General features: G+C 39.6%; 1 protein-coding gene across 1 annotated transcript in view; it reads left to right on the forward strand.

Annotated features, from left to right (window-relative positions):
- GMDS (GDP-mannose 4,6-dehydratase) overlaps positions 1 to 17,777 on the forward strand; it is a 261,909-nt gene that overhangs the window by 1,271 nt on the left and 242,861 nt on the right. The gene's annotated exons all lie outside the window — the stretch shown is intronic.

Below are 17,777 nucleotides of genomic sequence, written 5' to 3' on the forward strand. Positions count from 1 at the left end.
ATATGATGATGGGGAGGAAAGGGAGAGGGGAATCAGTGCAAAGGAGTTTGACTGAACCAACATGATACGTTTCCTTTGTGAAACATGAACCTGAAATACTAATCTCACCAGTGCAGTTAGTTTCGAGGCTAAATGTGTCTGTGTTGTTTGCTAGTAGCTTTGTGATATGTCAAGCGGCCCCCAGGAGTCTACTTGAGATCCTTCAACTGGAGATGCCGGTGACCGGACCATATGCAAGATATGTGCTTTATTACTGAAGGGTTGCTCAGTTGGTAGAGCATGACTCATGAGACACTTAAGGTTGTGGGTTTGAGTCCCATGTAGGGGGCTGGACTAGATGATCCTTGTATTCCAACTCTATTATTCTATTAGCTCTGTGTTGTGGGTTACCTCTTTCATAAAATGTCGTATATGTACAAATAAACACATTTTTATTGTCTTGTTATACATCACAGTATAGTCTCTATGTGGAAGAGCTTGTTCTGAGTAAAAATGCATAATGTGGGAAATAAACCATAAGTGTGTTGCACTCAGTTCTTTGGTGGCACTGGTCTCTTGTTCTTTTAGTAGTTACAAGAACTGAAGAACTGGACTGTCTGCAGTCTGTTATAGTCCAGGTATGTTGTATGTTAAATACACTTTTTTAAAAGTGTGCTTAACATTGCTGCTTTTATTTTGAAGGAAAAGCTGCCAATCAGCAGGTGTTACAGTGAAGGCAAGTGACTACAGTATATAGCATTTTTCTTTTCCCTCCCTTTTCTTTGCTGCAGACTACTTAATAAACGTTAGTTCTGTTAGTCAAGATATATACATAACTCATTTTTGAAATATTTTAATAGCCATAATTTGCATTTCTAATGTGATGGATGTGCCTGTTTTTGTGAGCAGGTTGTGAGAATCCTTTCTGTGCCAAGCTGTGGGGTGTGTGTGTGGATTGGGCAGGGGTGCTCCTCCACACAGTTTCTTCTGCTTGCCAATTGGGTGGCTTGATGCTGTGGATATGATGATGGCCACCACTCTGTAAATTCCTAGTTGGAGGGGGGAGGAGTTTGGATTGTTCTCTTGGTCATGCTTAGAGAAGATCCATTGAATCGAGGTGATTTCAATGGGTCTAGTCTATGTATGATTTACAGCAGGCATCCCCAAACTTCGGCCCTCCAGATGTTTTGGACTACAATTCCCATCTTCCCCAACCACTGGTCCTGTTAGCTAGGGATCATGGGAGTTGTAGGCCAAAACATCTGGAGGGCCGCAGTTTGGGGATGCCTGATTTACAGTATAATCCTAGTCATGTCTACTCTGAAGTACTTCTTACTGAATTAAATGGGGTGTACTCCATTGGTAAGTGGAGTTAGAATTGTAGCCTAAGTCTGGATCCAATCCAGTCTATGTAAATTAGTTGAATTGTGCCCAAAGAGAACTATTTATTTGTTTAATTATAAGGGGGATGTTAACAGACAGCACCAGCAACATGTCAAAGCCATGAGGCCTAGGCCAATACTTTGTTAATCTATTAGATAATTCAACCCTCATAAAAATGATCTGTATCTCTATTGTCATTAAAATTAAATCACATGCAGAGCCAAGCACAGTTATTTTCATGGTTCTACTATCTCTCTACAGACCATCTGAATGGAGTGTAATGTTATGCCATCTCCAGCAACAGCTTAGTTCTTTTAAAAAATACACTGAGTGGTATCCAACACTCATGTTCTGCTAGCACACACAACTTGTGCTAGCAGGAAGGAACCTTGCCTTCTTCTCCTCCTGTCTTTGCCGTCAAAATTAGCTACAGAGGGTTGGGAGACCCTCCAAGGATGATTTGGGGGGAGTGTGGGGAGAGGAAACAAAAGTGCTGCTGCACCAGCAGAACCTTGCTGATGATGCTTTGGATACAACCCACTCCTTACTTGACAGAATTGTGTAACCTATTGTGAAATGCAAACTGGCCAGCATTCCTTGCATGACATATTGAAGATTACAATATGTTATCACTGGTACTGTTTGCCTTTAACAGGATATGCACCGGATGCCCAGCAGTATTTGACAAGATTATAATCAGTATTGTAAACCTGCTAGAAGCACAAAAGTATACATACAGTCATACTTTGGGTTACAGCCGCTTCAGGTTGCGTATTTTCAGGTTGCGCTCCGCGCTGAACCTGGACATATCGGAACGGGTTACTTCCGGGTTTGTGCGCGTGCGCAGAAACGTTAAATCGTGCTTTGCAAATGCGCAGACGCACTGAATCGTAACCCGCGCAGACATGCAGACGGGAATTGCGAAGGCTGCGGGTTGTGAATGTGCCTACCGCACGGATCACGTTCGCAACCCGAGTGTCCACTGTATTCAGAAATTCATGTACTAAAACTTTAATTTTGTGGCTCTGTCTCACAAGCATGAAGTTTAACAGTGACAAATGAATTTGAAAATATGTCAGGGAGCCATGATTCGTGGTCATTCCCGTCTTGTACATGTTTACTCAGATGTATATTGCACTGTTCTGAGTGACACTCACTTTCCATATTGGCTTCAAGTATCTAGTTGTCCTCTCAACTCACACTTTTCTCTTTTTCAATGACATTACTCACCCATATGCTCCCTCATATCACTCTGAACCTCTTAATATTTCATACTATTTTCTATTTTAGAACAAACTTCCCCTTTTAGTTCATTCAGCTAAACCTCTCTCTCTTTCAAATGTTTTTACAAGTCCTTCCCATATACAGGTCATTTAGAACCCTAGACTCATTTCACCCTGGAAAAAACCAAAGCCTTTTTCCAAGGTGCATGACAAGAAACTAGATTAGTCCACTCCTAACTGTATTACATCCTTCTGGGCTCCAAGGTTATAGTTATACTACAAGGAAGTTACATATTTGTTTTAGCATTTTACATTTTAAGAGAGTACTCAGAGTTTATATGATAGGTATACTCAAACAATTCTGGGATAATTTCCTGGTTTGTTAATTGGCAATATGCTAAAGTTTGCATTTGAATATAATGGGGAATTCTGACTTTGTGTTAAGCCTGAATTTTCATTCTGAAGCTAACATATGACAGCACGAACACTCTGCCCCCCACTAGCTCCTCGTGTCCTAGATGGTTTTATGAAGACTTGAACCATCATCTGAACCAGGGCACAGAATATGCTTGATGAAATGTTGTTCTCATTCAAGCTGATTTAGCTTTTTCCTTTATCTCCATTGTGCTAAACTGTTAGTCTTGAGATTCAGCAGTTGCTGGAAATGATTAGATACAATTTAAGCTAGCAAAAATTTATTCATAATATTTCAGTAAAATTCAGTAGTGAAGAAGCCTTCTAGGATCGTGAAGAAGAAGGAAGCAATACATTAGCAACAAGTATATGTTTAAAAACAAAATACTAACTTTGTTACTGTTTCCATTTACTAAGGGACATTGTTACAGTTAACAAATCAAGTAGCTTTTCAAACAGCACATTTGTAACTGTTCTACAGATGGATATAGTTTACCAAAGAATTAGGTTTTCTAATACTGTACAGTACCGGCCATGTAAATTGGCTGTCTATGGTTTGCTAAAGCAGCATTACTATAAGCAGTCAGACGATCACGTACATAAATGTACAGAGAGCCTCTGACAGCTAGTCGCAATAAGAACACTGGCATTCCAGAGCACTCATGGACAAGCCAGTTTGGTCAAAAATTGTATTAAACCAGGCATCCCCAAACTGCGGCCCTCCAGATGTTTTGGCCTACAACTCCCATGATGCCTAGGTAACAGGACCTGTGGTCAGGGATAATGGGAATTGTAGTCCAAAACATCTGGAGGGCCGAAGTTTGGGGATGCTTGTATTAAACATTAAGCTTCTACTATACTCCAAACATATTAGTATTTATGTATTACTTCACCCCACCCCACGTTCATTTTTTTCTTTTAAGTTCTTCTGAGGCAACTTCACTGCCTGCCTGTCCACCTTTAGACCCTAGTCAAGGTCTTGGTCTTTGAAATATAAAGCCCTAAGCTGCTGCGGTCCCATATACCAGACAGATCACCTCACCCCACACAAACCAAAACAGAAAAGGCATTCACTCATAGGGTCTTTGTTAGCAATTCAGCCACCCTCAGAGGTTTGAGAAGTGGCAGCATGTGGAAGAGCCTTCTTATTAGTGGCTCCCAAGTTATAAAATTTCCCTTGATTGTGTGTCCTGCACATACTTTGTACACATGCCAAGTGCCAAGATGCAACTTTTCACCCAGGCTGAAATGGGGATGGATGGATGTGAATTTTCCCTTTTGTATCTGACACTGTATTTTATTTTAGGTTTGTGTGTAACTTTTTTTTATAGATAAGACTAATTTTATTCTTATTGTATCCAGTTGAGATTTTCGGAAAGGGCTGGGAACCAATATAACAAAGAAAGAAATATTATTTTGAGGGAATATATCTGCAATACTGCCACATATTAAGGAAAATAAATACTGTAGTTAACATAAAGTTTTAGGTTGGGTGGGGTTTTTTTGTAAACAACTGTACTTGCTATGTGTTAGATATAACCTATATTTTAAATAGAAATGGGAGGAAAGTTCCTTAATTTGGTGTCTAGACAGGGGAGATACACTTCCTTTTATGAAACTTGATTTCTTTAAAACTGCTTTTAGAGTTGCTCAGGTATGCTGGATACAGAACTGCTACAGTTACTTCAGTGTTTTCCTGGGGTGCTAAAGAATCTTGGTATTTTTTAAACAATATGCTGTATAAAATCATCTAGCTTCTGGAGTATGGTGAGATGAAAGGTAGGATGCAAGTCAAAGGTGGGTTTATTGCTGGTTTGTGTACAATGGATGATATGTGTGTGTGTGTTAAATATTTTAGGAAACTCATGTTGATATGGGTGAGTCTGTACAAGCCAGGAATCGGAAGCCTGCCTGCTGGAAGGAAGACTACCAGGTTTTGAGGGAGGGTTTGATTATAAATATTGTTTGTTACCAAAGGGTGTCTTACAAACATATGGTAAAAGAAGGGCATAGTCATGTTTAATTCTTAGATTTGAGAATCTAATGCTACAGATTGTGACTATTCTTTTTTGCTTGTGGAGGGAATACTTTATGTACTTCCTTCACTCTGTCTTGCCTTACACTTTTCTCATATTCATTTCAAGTTTATTTTCAGGTTTCTCTGTGATTTCTGTGACTCTGCACCAATTAATTTCGGTTTTGACTTTAGACACAAGGAATCTAAAAATAAGCACGAAAAATAGTTTCTCTTCTATTGCTCAAGTTGTGATTTATCCCTATGCAAATAATACAATTTTTACCAGAATTTCAGTGATACCTCATTATAGACTATTTATCAAATGAAAACAACTATTAGTAAAAATAATTTGTAAGTGTTGAAGATAGTTGGTCTATAAAATATTTTGTTCATATTATTCATATACCATATTTACTTGAATCTAATGCTCACATTTTTTGGCTAAATTATGTTGCGAAAATTATGGTGCACATTAAATTTGATGGCACATTTACATTTGTCAGTGAATACTTTGAAAATTGAGGTGCACATTAAATTCTATGGTGTATTGATGACACATTTACATTTGTCAGTGAATACTCTGAAATTGGAGGTGCGCATTAGATTCCATGGTGCATTAGACTCGAGTAAATACAGTATTTGAATAGAAACTGTTAATCCTTCATGGCAAGGCAACACATTAGCTCATTACAGTTTTTGATGATAGGGTTCAAAATTGTGTCCTTTATTCTGAAATCCAGAGCTGGTATAGGTATGTTTATGTTTGTAGCCCACGAAGTCTTTTTTTAACCTGAGCTTTTTATCCAAATTTGGGGCTGATTGTTCAAAACAAGCCAACTTCAAATTACTGGTTATTAAGCTGGCTTGTTGAGATTAACTTTTGTTAAATGATGCTTCCTGGTTTGGTTAAAGCAACAAGCTGAGGTTGAGCACTGAAAGAACTGAGGTTTGCTTGCACTAACAGTGCAAGCAAATGCTTCAAACTTCATTTGGTTTGTGATGAGCAATTAAGAAAGTACTGGAAAGTTTCAAGGTCCTCTTCTGAGCCACAGGGGAGGAAGAAAGGAGGCATGTGCAAGATCAGGAGAAGGCTGGGCATTTTCAGGTAGTGCCTAACCATGGTTTAATGTTGCATTCAACTATAGCTACTGTGCCAATCTCCCAGTACTGTACATTGCAATCAGCTCAAGTTGTCTGTTGCAAAACTGGGCTTGTAGCCAGACTGGCTACAAGGAACTGGATAATTAATGCCCTTCAATAATTCCTGAAGCTTAGCGTGCCGCTGTACAATTGACTATGTTTACTATGAAAGGGATATTGGAAGCCGAGTGAGTATTTCCTGGATTTGGGTTGAAGAGGCGATCCTGTTTCAATCCAAATGTGCCTTTCCCTTGGCAGAAGTGCTCTTCCTATCACAGAAGAGCTGCTTTCAACCTGTGTGAGGAAAAATGAGCCCAAATTGAGCAAAGTTCTGAGTGGCACTGCATAATCTCTCGTGTATGTCTTTGCTCAACTTTTTTGTGAATTGTGAATTGATTCGAGCATAATCATTTCTCTAATTCTGGATCGCAACTCCAATGTGGTGGTATTGCACTGAAAGAACTATTGTGCAAGAGTTTACACAACAGCACTAATGCAGCTTTCTTCTTCAGATTGGAACTATTAACTATCTTTCAACTCAACTTCCAACGTAATTGGCCTCCAAGTTTCTTTATGTGATGCCCACATGTTTAAATATCTATATTGTTTACAGGCTTTAGTGGTGATTAGGTCCTGTATTTAACTTGCCTAACATTGAGCAAAAGACAAAAAAAGTGGCTGAAGGCTGGATTTCAATAATGTACTACAGTATTCTAAGAAATTACTTAATCATACAATGGTTATGGTTATCATATCATTGTTCTTAGAGATGACCCTTCTAAATATCCTTTAACACTAAGCTTAATTGGAAGCAAGTTCTTTTGAAATCAGGGCTATACTTTGATATATTATCAAATTTTTGCAGGCCTGTTGACCACTATAGGCGAAGGCACTCAATGTGTTCTCTTGAAAGTGCTGGCAGCAGGAGAATAATTTATATTTAGCATTTTGAACTGTATCCAGTCTTTTGGGGCATGGTATAATTCACGTGCCCTTAAGAGAGAAATTTTTTTATGTTTTACATCTTGGATATGAGAGCTTATTTCTTTCAGAAATGAATCACTAATACTATTTCTGTTTAGATGGGCTAGGTATTGAAGGTTTATGGTCAGATTTATCACACAGATCGCGAGAGGTGGTAATATCCAGCGCTTACTGTGAAACACTTAGATTCACAATGTAGCTTTTGAAACAGTCCATCTGTAGTGTAACCAGTATCCTACAGCAGGTTTCCAGAAGCAAATGAAATGTTGCTTTATTACCACAGTATTGCCGAATTTTACTATGTGTGAATTCTGTAATGTCAAATTGCCACCTGGAAGGGTAGAGGTGAGATCCTGTTCAAGAATATGTACTGAATACCTCTGCAGTGAAACAAACATGCCACCAGATGGCTCAAGAATATAGGTCAGAAAATGTTGGGAAGCTCCCTTTCCACTTTGTATTATTGTATCATTCTTTAAATATTTGAACCATTATAGAAACTATTGTTTTGCACAATATGTTTCATTATACTACAGCATTTGAAAGCAAGTTATTTTACATTTTCAGTTCATTTTTCCTGCACAACCTATAAGCCATAGGTGGCGGCGGCAGGTGGGTGGGGGGACTAAATTAAAACCTATGCATAAAGATCTGTTGCGACTGGACTGAAAGTTTGGTGTGAATGTGTAAGACAAAACATAAACTAAGCCCAGTCTTCAAAACGATGGTGTTTTTTGGGTAGTTGTGCAACGATACCCATTGGTTAACCTGAATAATCTGCCTAAAATCCTTGATTTGATTTTTAGCCTTGGCCTTGACCATATCAGATATTGGTAACCAACTCATCAAAGCCATGCCTGAACAGAAATCATTCTACCAATGCTGTCCATTTGAGGACCAACTAATATGGTTTCTAAATGTGGCAGTTGTCTGGTTCCCATAATAACAGTTTGCAAAGTGACCTCAAAATCACTCATTCCTGTATTTTTCTTTCTGATGATGGCTGGATTTCCTAACTTAATTTTTCACTTTGAGAGAGGAAGAAGATTTTGCAGGCGAAAAAAGTTAAATTTCCACTACAAGTGGTTTTTAAAAAGCTTTCTTAGGAAAGCATTGAATATCTTCGAAATGTAAGATAAAAATGTCCAAAGCTATATGTAGCTGCAGAAGCATAAAATAGTTGCTCTTTGCCCATGGACAAACCAGTCTGAACCTGAGGAAGACCTTTGTTCTAGAAGACCTTCTATTATTTATTTTTTAATTTCATTTATGTCTTTAAAAACTGTCAACTCGTTCAAAAAGAGCACGGTGGTTTACAATAGAACCATTATTATAAAATAATAAAATGCAGAACAAATGACCAACACTGGATCAAATTAATTCTCTTAAAATGCTTGGTGAAACAGAAACACTTTCAGCAGTATCAGAACTTTGAGTGCCTGTCTGATTTGAGTGGGAACTTCCAGCGTTCACTCTGTTTTAGTTTCCAGTTGGTTTTAATGTATGTCCTTTTCTTGGTAAGTTGTTTGAGTTACTTTTTATAAAAGAAAGCAATAAGTCAAATGAAAGGAATAACAGTGTTCCAAAGCACTAGCACTTAAAGCATTAGTTTATAAATGAATTAATTTGAATGTTTTAAGTAATTTTAAACCAGGCATCCCCAAACTTCAGCCCTTCAGATGTTTTGGACTACAATTCCCATCATCCCTGATCACTGGTCCTGTTAGCTAGGGATCATGGGAGTTGTAGGCCAAAACATCTGGAGGGCTGCAGTTTGGGGATGCCTGTTTTAAACTGTTTCTACTGATAATTTTATTGTATTATTCTTTTCGTAACCCACTTGGCTGTTTTTCACAGTCAGGTGGTATGTATGCTTTATGAAATAAATAAACTAATATGAAATAACTGGAGTGCAGTCAAGGTGGATGCTCCAGGTGATCACAGCGATCTGGTTGGTGTATACGGGAACAGGCAGTCCTTCAGGCAGCCTGGTCCTTGCTGTTTGGGGCATTACACACTAATAAAGCCTTTAACTTGGCTTGATGCTGTGTAGGCAGTCAGAGGTTTTAGCAAAGTTTGTAGCACCAGTGTTACAAATATGTTCATAAGCTACTTTATAGCTTGTATGCACCACTTGTGGCAACTTTTTCTTGAGAGGTGATTATATAAATACTACAGATAAATACATGGATTCTTTCTTTCTTTTTGAAAAAAAAGCTTATTTTCAAAGCCTACTGTATACTTTTCTACCTGGTCTATAACAGTGTACAGTGGAACCTCGGTTTACGAACACCTTGGTTTACGAATTTTCAGTTTACGAACGCCGCGGACCCATCTGGAACGGATTAATTCAGTTTCCATTACTTTCAATGGGAAAGTTCGCTTCAGTTTATGAACAGACTTCCAGAACCAATTACACCCATGCTTCGGGTTAAGTACACTTCAGGTTGAGTACTCTGCGGACCTGTCTGGAGCGGATTAATCCACTTTCCATTACTTTCAATGGGAAAGTTCGCTTCAGTTTATGAATGCTTCAGTTTAAGTACTCCGCAGACCGTCTGGAATAGATTAATCCATTCCATTACTTTCTATGGGAAAGTTCACTTCAGTTTATGAATGCTTCAGTTTATGAACAGACTTCCGGAACCAATTGTGTTCATAAACCGAGGTACCACTGTAGATTATTTGTGAAGTTATACAGGCGGCATGCATGGGACGCAGGTGGCGCTGTGGGTTACACCGCAGAGCCTAGGGCTTGCTGATCAGAAGGTCGGCGGTTCGAATCCCTGCGACGGGGTGAGCTCCCGTTGCTCGGTCCCAGCTCCTGCCAACCTAGCAGTTCGAAAGCACGTCAAAGTGCAAGTAAATAGGGACCGCTACAGCGGGAAGGTAAACGGCGTTTCCGTGTGCTGCTCTGGTTCGCCAGAAGCGGCTTTGTCATGCTGGCCACATGACCTGGAAGCTGTACGCCGGCTCCCTCGGCCAATAATGCGAGATGGGCGCACAACCCCAGAGTCGGTCACGACTGGACTTAATGGTCAGGGGCCCCTTTACAGGTGGCATGCACTGTTACTAACCAAAGCACATCAACCTGCTATATCTTATTTTAGCTCAACTTCACCTAGTTGGTGCATAGGGCTAGGACTCAAGAAGTCATGGATTCAGATCCCTGTACTACAAAGTATATTAAGCCACTCACTGTCTATCAGCCTAATCAGGGTTGTTGTGATGGTAAAAGAATATTGGGCTGGGGGGAACTATATATGTCACTATATATGGAGGAGAGATGGGATAGAAATCTAACTCATAAAATAGCTATTATTTGTATGAGCCGTGTGCCATTGCTTGGGAAACTGCACGAACAGCCAAAGTCTCTTTAATATTATCAAATGATTGAAGTACATTGCTTGACTTGAAGCATATGAATGGTTCTGGTGGTTTCCAAGATAGACATCTGCCAAAGTATGTTTCTAAGTTATTGGCTGCTTCAACTACTTTCCAGGTGTGGAGTGTATGGAAAGTCATCGGTGCAACTGAATAGAAAAGTGTAGTTTGGTTTTGTCATCAGATATGAGAGGATTTACACTTCTCTGTGTCAGCATATGTGACAAGTCTTGTTGCTGTTTGGCTAGCTTGCAAGTCTGTGTGGATTATTCACATCCAGAGAATGGCAAAAAAAGGTTGCCTTGAAAATGTCTGTGGTCCTACTTACATTCTGATGTTTTTCCATTAATATCCTAAACTGGTGCTGTAGTTAACATTGGTCATAAGTGTAATTTTAAGCTTACCTTCTGGTTCATGGAAAGTTAATTTTCCGCTATTTCCAGACCTTTGTGATTGGTAAATATTTTTAACCATAGCATTCAGAAATTGTTGTTTTCCTTGCTGCCAGATATTTCATCCTACGATGCTACTGTTACTAAACAGCAAGAAAGGAATCTCTCTTAGCAGGAACATATGTGAAGTAGTACACGTTTTTCTTATTAACGTAGACTTCTTAACATCACATATTCAGCTGGGAGATATGGCTTCTGTTGTATATATCTTAGATGAAATGTGCCTTTGAAATGCCTTTTGGCATTTTTAATGTCATGGACCTAGATTTCTGATCTTAACATTGATCAAACTTTCATGATAAATTAATCTATAATTATAATACAGAATGCCTTAAGCAGTTAATATTTTTAAGTAAGGTTGTGAACAAAGATATTAAGGGATATCACCAATTATGAGCATTCTAGTATACCTAGCAGATGCAATTTAAAATAGTTCTAACATTTGACAGTGTTTCAAAACTGAATACAATGCTATGTGGAATAAATGAATTCCTTGTTCAATTCTGTTGAGAGATGATGATGCCTTCCAACATACTTTGATTGCTTTACCCTGCTAAGTAAACTGGATAGGCTCACAATCTGTGAATTGTTTGCCATTTGAACAATTTATTTTCTGCCCTTTGAGAATGCTGAAACTACATACCTCCTGTAACTGCTTTGTGTCTGAAGAGGTTCACTGATAAAATTTATTAATGGAATTCCAGACAGTGAGCAAGTGGATAGGAGAGCAAGAGGTTCGACTTGTAAAACAATTTATTACCAAGCAAAGGGTGGTCTTCTGTCAAGGGTAAGGAAAGCTAACTTGTTAAACCACATAACTGAGTAACTGGGGATCTAAAACCCTATAGATTAAACAGAGAGGCTATGTCAGTAAATTTCAGTAAAAAAAAGCCAGAGAACAACACAGTTAAACATTTTGGTAGCTGTTCACTCCAAGCCCTAGTCACTAGTGCATTAGAATCTGTTGTTCCTCAGTACTTTTTCTTCTTTTTGTGGTCTGCTAATATTTTGCAGCTTTTCAAGTCTGTATCTGAAGTGCCTAGTCAGGGATCTGAAAGGCCTTCAGGTAGTCATAGGGGCTTCTGCATGTGCTCCAGGTTTCCCTGACTGCATCATCATCTCATGCTGTGTGACAGTGATTTCCTAACAACTCTACAAGCAATTGGAAAGCGTAGGCCTAGCAGTGAGGAACATTCAGCCTGCAGGCTTAATTAGACCTGCCAAGTCTCTCCATTTGGCCCATGAGGCTGTTTAGCTCAAGCCACCCTCACCTTTCCTACAGCTGATCTTGTATATGATAGCTGGGTCAAAAGGGGGGTTGAAAAAATCAGCTGATCTGCAGTGCTTGCAAAGTGCTGTGCCTTTCCCCCTTGAAGTTTGATTTCAGCCCATACAGGCAAAATGGCACCAGGTGATATACAGGTGGGCATGCTTGCCTATCTGTCAAACATGGCCCCGGTGTAGGTGGTCTGTGGTCGAGAGGAGTCTCAGCCACTTTGCTACATGCATATAAGTTGCACACATAATTCATGCCTGTCATCAGAGTCTGTAAAGCTCAGTATTAAACTAGTTTCCTTTACCACATATAGCATCATAGAATCATAGAGTTGGAAGCTACTATGAGGGTCATCTAGTCCAGTCCCCTGCAATGAAACTAAACTAAACTAAAGCATCCATATCAGATGGAACTTAAAACTCTCAAAATCTTGCTGGAACCCTATGTTTTAAGCTTTAAGTTTATGCTGCTAAGAATTGTAAGCTACCCTGACTACTGCACAGGCACTAAAAGGGCACAACAGAAATGTCTGCCTGTCTGTCTCATAAAACTGGTTGACTGACCAAAGAGTGCTCAGCATCCTGGAAAAAAAAGTGATAAGTGGGGTACCTGGGCCCCTTGTTGTTCAACGTCTTTATAAATGACCCCTGACAGTCCAGTTGCAAACGACTCTGGGGTTGCGGCGCTCATCTTGCTTACTGGCCAAGGGAGCCAACGTTTGTCTGCAGACAGTTTTTCCGGGTCATGTGGCCAGCATGACTAAGCTGCTTCTGGCGAAACCAGAGCAGCGCATGGAAACACAGTTTACCTTCCCACTGGAGCGGTACCTATTTATCTACTTACACTTCGTGCTTTCGAACTGCTAGGTTGGCAGGAGCAGGGACCGAGCAACGGGAGCTCACCCCATCGCAGGGATTTGAACTGCCGACCTTCCGATCGGCATGCCCAAGGCCAAAGCCCATTGCCAAAAGGCCAACAAGGGTGAGGCAAGGTGAACACCCCTAGAGTGGAAGTTTCACAGTCTAAGAGCGGAGAAGGATCTGCCTCAGATAATTGTTTACCGTTGCTCAGTGTAATATGCAGCCGGACCTTGAAGCAGAGCCTTTTTATATATGGGTAAGTTCACAGTAGGGACCTTGATATATCTTGAACCCAAACCTTATGATGCTCTCCAGATACTGCACTACAGTTCCCATCATCCTTGATGATTGGCCATGTCGGCCATGCCTGATGTAATTAGTAGCCATACAACATCTGGAAGGCAACCTGTTGGCTCAACCCAGGAGGTTTTTTTTTCCCATCCGGAACTTACTAGGACTCAGTTCTGACACCTTTCAGGTGGGCGCTATTGCCATTCCAAGAGAATGAGGGAGATGCTCATGGTGAGTTCTGGCACCTCTTTTTCTAGAAATAGATCACTGGCTAAACCTAATTTGGGGTTTTTAGAGATCAAAACCAGCAGAGTTCAGTGGCACCGAGAGAGATTTTTCCCTTGTAAGAATTCGTTTTGTTTTGTAGCTGTTAGGTTCACAGGTATATTGAATGTCAAACCCATTCTCTGAGAACTGAGGAAATAAGATGTTTCCTTTTAAAAACTGAGGGAGTAATTGGTAAAATGTCTCCAAAATGAATTCTAGACTGCTGATTGAGTTTGCTAACACAGGACATCCCCCTACCCTTTAATTACTTTCAGCCAGAAGAGGAAACCCAGCTTTCCTTTTAGAGCCATTCCAATAGACACATTAAATAGTTTCCACAAATACAATTCAGCACTTTAAATAATCTTGCATCTTTGTTTAAAATAGAATAGTATCTCCACTAATGTATTGGAGATCCTGCCTTTGAGTCTAAACAATTGTTTATGCATGTGTAGAAGTAATTGCCTTGTGTGGAAGTAATTACCAGTGTGAGTGATTTGCACAATATATATCCAAATTAAATTTTTAATCAAAATTATCATTGTACAGTATTCCCTAAATAAGCTGATAATGTGTTTTAATATAAAGCAACTTAATTTTTTAAGTACATTTAAATTAACTTTCGTATTGTTTCCATCTTGGATTGAGAAGGTGTTATTTTGTTACAGAAACAGAGGTGTCGCATGAACTTGAAGCCAATTTTTTCCCCTGAGGGACACATCAATAAACGAGTACTGCCTTGGTAGGTGTAATAAGACATATTCCAGGTCCTGAGCTACCACTGGTGAAGAAAAGCAGTATAAAACCACACAAACGCAGCACTTTTATGTGTTTTCTTTCTATATTAGGGAGATGTTGACATGTGTAAATGAGGTCATATAATGAATATGAATCCTCATCTTTATCAAGTAACTAATTTTGCGTTGGAATTGTAAAACATGGCAGAATGTGCATGTGACTCTTGGTAGTGATAGTACTTCAGAAGTCTTTTTTTTTAAAAAAAATTAAGTATTGAACATTACCTTTATACATATTTTCTAAGGTCCCATGTATAAATTACCAGACTATTGTGAGAGCCATTCCGCTGATTCCCAGACTGCTCCTGTGTCAACATCTGTGGGACGTTATGTGGGTTAGGCCACTGGGGTTCAGACTCGAGTCTAGGCTGTTTCCAGTGAAATAAAGATATAAAAATAAAATAAATGAATAACCACAATAAAATTGACAACAGGTTTACTCAGCAGCAGTAGGCCTTTCGATAGAGGGAGCAGGTTTTCGCTTCATGCTAATGTTACTAACTTTCTATTACTGTTGCCTGCATGAAGAAGGACTTGGTTATGATCATACTAAATCCACCATGACCAACTGGCAATAGCATTTCAGGTGTCCTACTTCACAGATACTGTATTGTGAGTGATATTCAATTAGGTTTCACTCAAAGTAAATCCATTACTTTCAATGGCTGTACTCTGAATAAAAAGGAGTTGAATACAGTGTGGTTGCAACTTCTGTAAGGGCTATGTTCATGGGAGTTGCACGTAAAGGCAAAATTGTGCAAAGTCAGAATGACCTCTTGAACTGCCCCCCAAGATCTGGTGAGATTGTTGTTGTCCGAGATCTCCCACGAGTCTCCAGAGCTCAGTAAGCAAGGCAGAGGGCGTAAAAAGCTCTTTTTGTGCAGGGTTTTCCCTTTGTGAATACTCTTGTGAGATGTCATGAGAGCTATGCAGAGCTCAGTAAGTAAGCCTTTCTATTTATTTATTTATGCGATCCACATAAAGATGTGATTGCGTAAGTAAAACCAGCATAAGTTGTGATCCCACTGTACCACCCTGTATTTTGCTATCATTCTAGTGACATACTCATAGTAATTATTTCTAGCATTAGAATACCAGTAGTAATGTTTATAATGCAGTAATGTTACGATATCCATTTACTCAGATAACTAGTAAACCTGAGAAAAAATAAATAGGTGAGCAAGACAATGGAAAAACAAAGGATCTAATGCCTCTATAAGTATAATTTGGCTGAAATTAACTAGCAACTGATTTCCTCAAGAAGAGCTACCTTAATTTGTTTTAAGAATGCACATAAGTTAGAAATTACATTTTAAAATTTATATTTTCAATCTTCACAGTTATGAAATATAAATGTCATAATCCATTTTGGCTATGGCTGCAAGATAACCTCAGTGAACACATACCAAATTTGGTATACATAGGTGTATAGTTTAAAACATTCCTAGAATAGTTCTTTTCAAAACCATAACTTATAGCCTGCATTGAGCTATGAACTATTACTACTTCACATTTTTTCTTGTCAATGATATTCTAGGTGCTGGAAAAACAAAGGAGCTATTTAAAAGCTTTTTCACAATGGACCCATTAAGAATGATAGAAGTCACATATTTTTTAATGAACAGTGTGCTATAGTACTTGGTATTTTCTTTTCACAGCCTGATTGTGACTACATTTGACTTGCATGTGGGACACTAAGCACATTTGGCTGATTTTTTATCTTTTTATGTACAATTTAATTTCTTCAAATAACTGTTTTTGTTGGGGTTTAGTTCTTTTGATTTGTTTGTGGGTTGTGTGTGTGTGTGTGTGTGTGTGTGTGAGAGAGAGAGAGAGAGAGAGAGAGGTTTCTAAAAAACACCAACCTGTCTTGTACTCCACCAACTATTCAAACACTAAATGATCCACTGTTGAAAGAGTAAATAATTTAAGCCAAAGAACAATGTCATGGTCTTAGTCATTCAACCTTACAAATCCCCTAAACAAAACAAATTGCAAATTAACTCAGAAAGAAACATTTGGGTTTCGCTTTGGTTTTTCTTTTTTTAAAAAAGGTTTTATTTAAACAAGACAGACAAAAGGAAAAAAGATCATCCTGGGACAACACTGTGCAGTACGGAGTGGTTGGATGACATATAGTTGATGGCAAAAAGTGGTCTTAAGTCAATCAGGTAAAACAAACTTGTATTTTGTGGCAACCTGCTGCAGACAGTAGTGTTATGGTAATGTACGAGGGAAGATTCTGTTAGGTGATGCTGTCTGCTGATTCTTGCATTATTTTGCCAGTTGGTGTTTACTAGCATATTAGAGAAGTGTGTGGTGGGGATGGGAAACCTATGGGAGAGGGTAACTGAAAGAAGAACATGTTATGAAACACTAATTCTTTTTGAATGGACGAGCCTCCGAAATCATCTCAAAGCAGTGCTTTAAAATAATATGCCAGCTATGTATACTACTGCAAATCTATTAAATCCAAGACTGAAAGGTACTAATGCTTGTGACAATAGCCTTGCTAGCGCATCTGACTAGATTACTAAGCAAGTCAGATTTGAGCAGGGCTGAGGCTTGAGGAGACCCAGGGCAGTGTCCTCTGTGCCTGCCTCGTCTCCGGTTGATCAGTGTAGGAATACCAGTGCCTTTGCTGCTGTGGGCCCCATTGTGGCACCTTGCGTTTTCTACTTTGGCATTCTGTTGAAGTAGTTCTTTGCAATCTTTGAACTGATGGAACAACTTCTGATCACCCTAGCCATACACTGTTGCCACCTGTCCTTTACCTTTCAGGCCTCCTTCCCAGCCTCCCAGCTAACAGTTGTAGAAGGCCGCAAGGGAGTCAATCTAAAATTAGGGTACGCCAGGCACCCCCAACCTTCGGCCCTCCAGATGTTTTGGACTACAATTCCCATCATCCCTGACCCCTGGTCCTGTTAGCTAGGGATCATGGGAGTTGTAGGCCAAAGCATCTGGAGGGCCGCAGGTTGAGGGTGCCTGGGGTAAGCACTGACTGCAATCTGTATACCCCAAGAAATGCAATAAGACCACCACCACCAGCACCAGCAGGAGCTGGTTTTTCCAGGAGGGTGGGTAAGAGACTTGCCCTCATTGCCCTTCCTGACATGTGCTTTTTGCTGCTGTCATCCTCCTCTGGAGTCGTCTTCTTCTTTGGCGCTCACTCGTATCCGAGTAAGATTGTCTTCCATAAACACGGTTTTAACAATGGGTCCGTAAGTGACTGTGGAGGCCAATTCTGGATCCGCATGTCCTTCCATAGTGGGGACATTGGTTTCCGGGCGGGAGTTGATCACTGTGTGGA

Source organism: Zootoca vivipara, chromosome 8, assembly GCF_965207765.1.
Source record: "Zootoca vivipara chromosome 8, rZooViv2.hap1.1, whole genome shotgun sequence".
Lineage (NCBI taxonomy): Eukaryota > Metazoa > Chordata > Lepidosauria > Squamata > Lacertidae > Zootoca > Zootoca vivipara.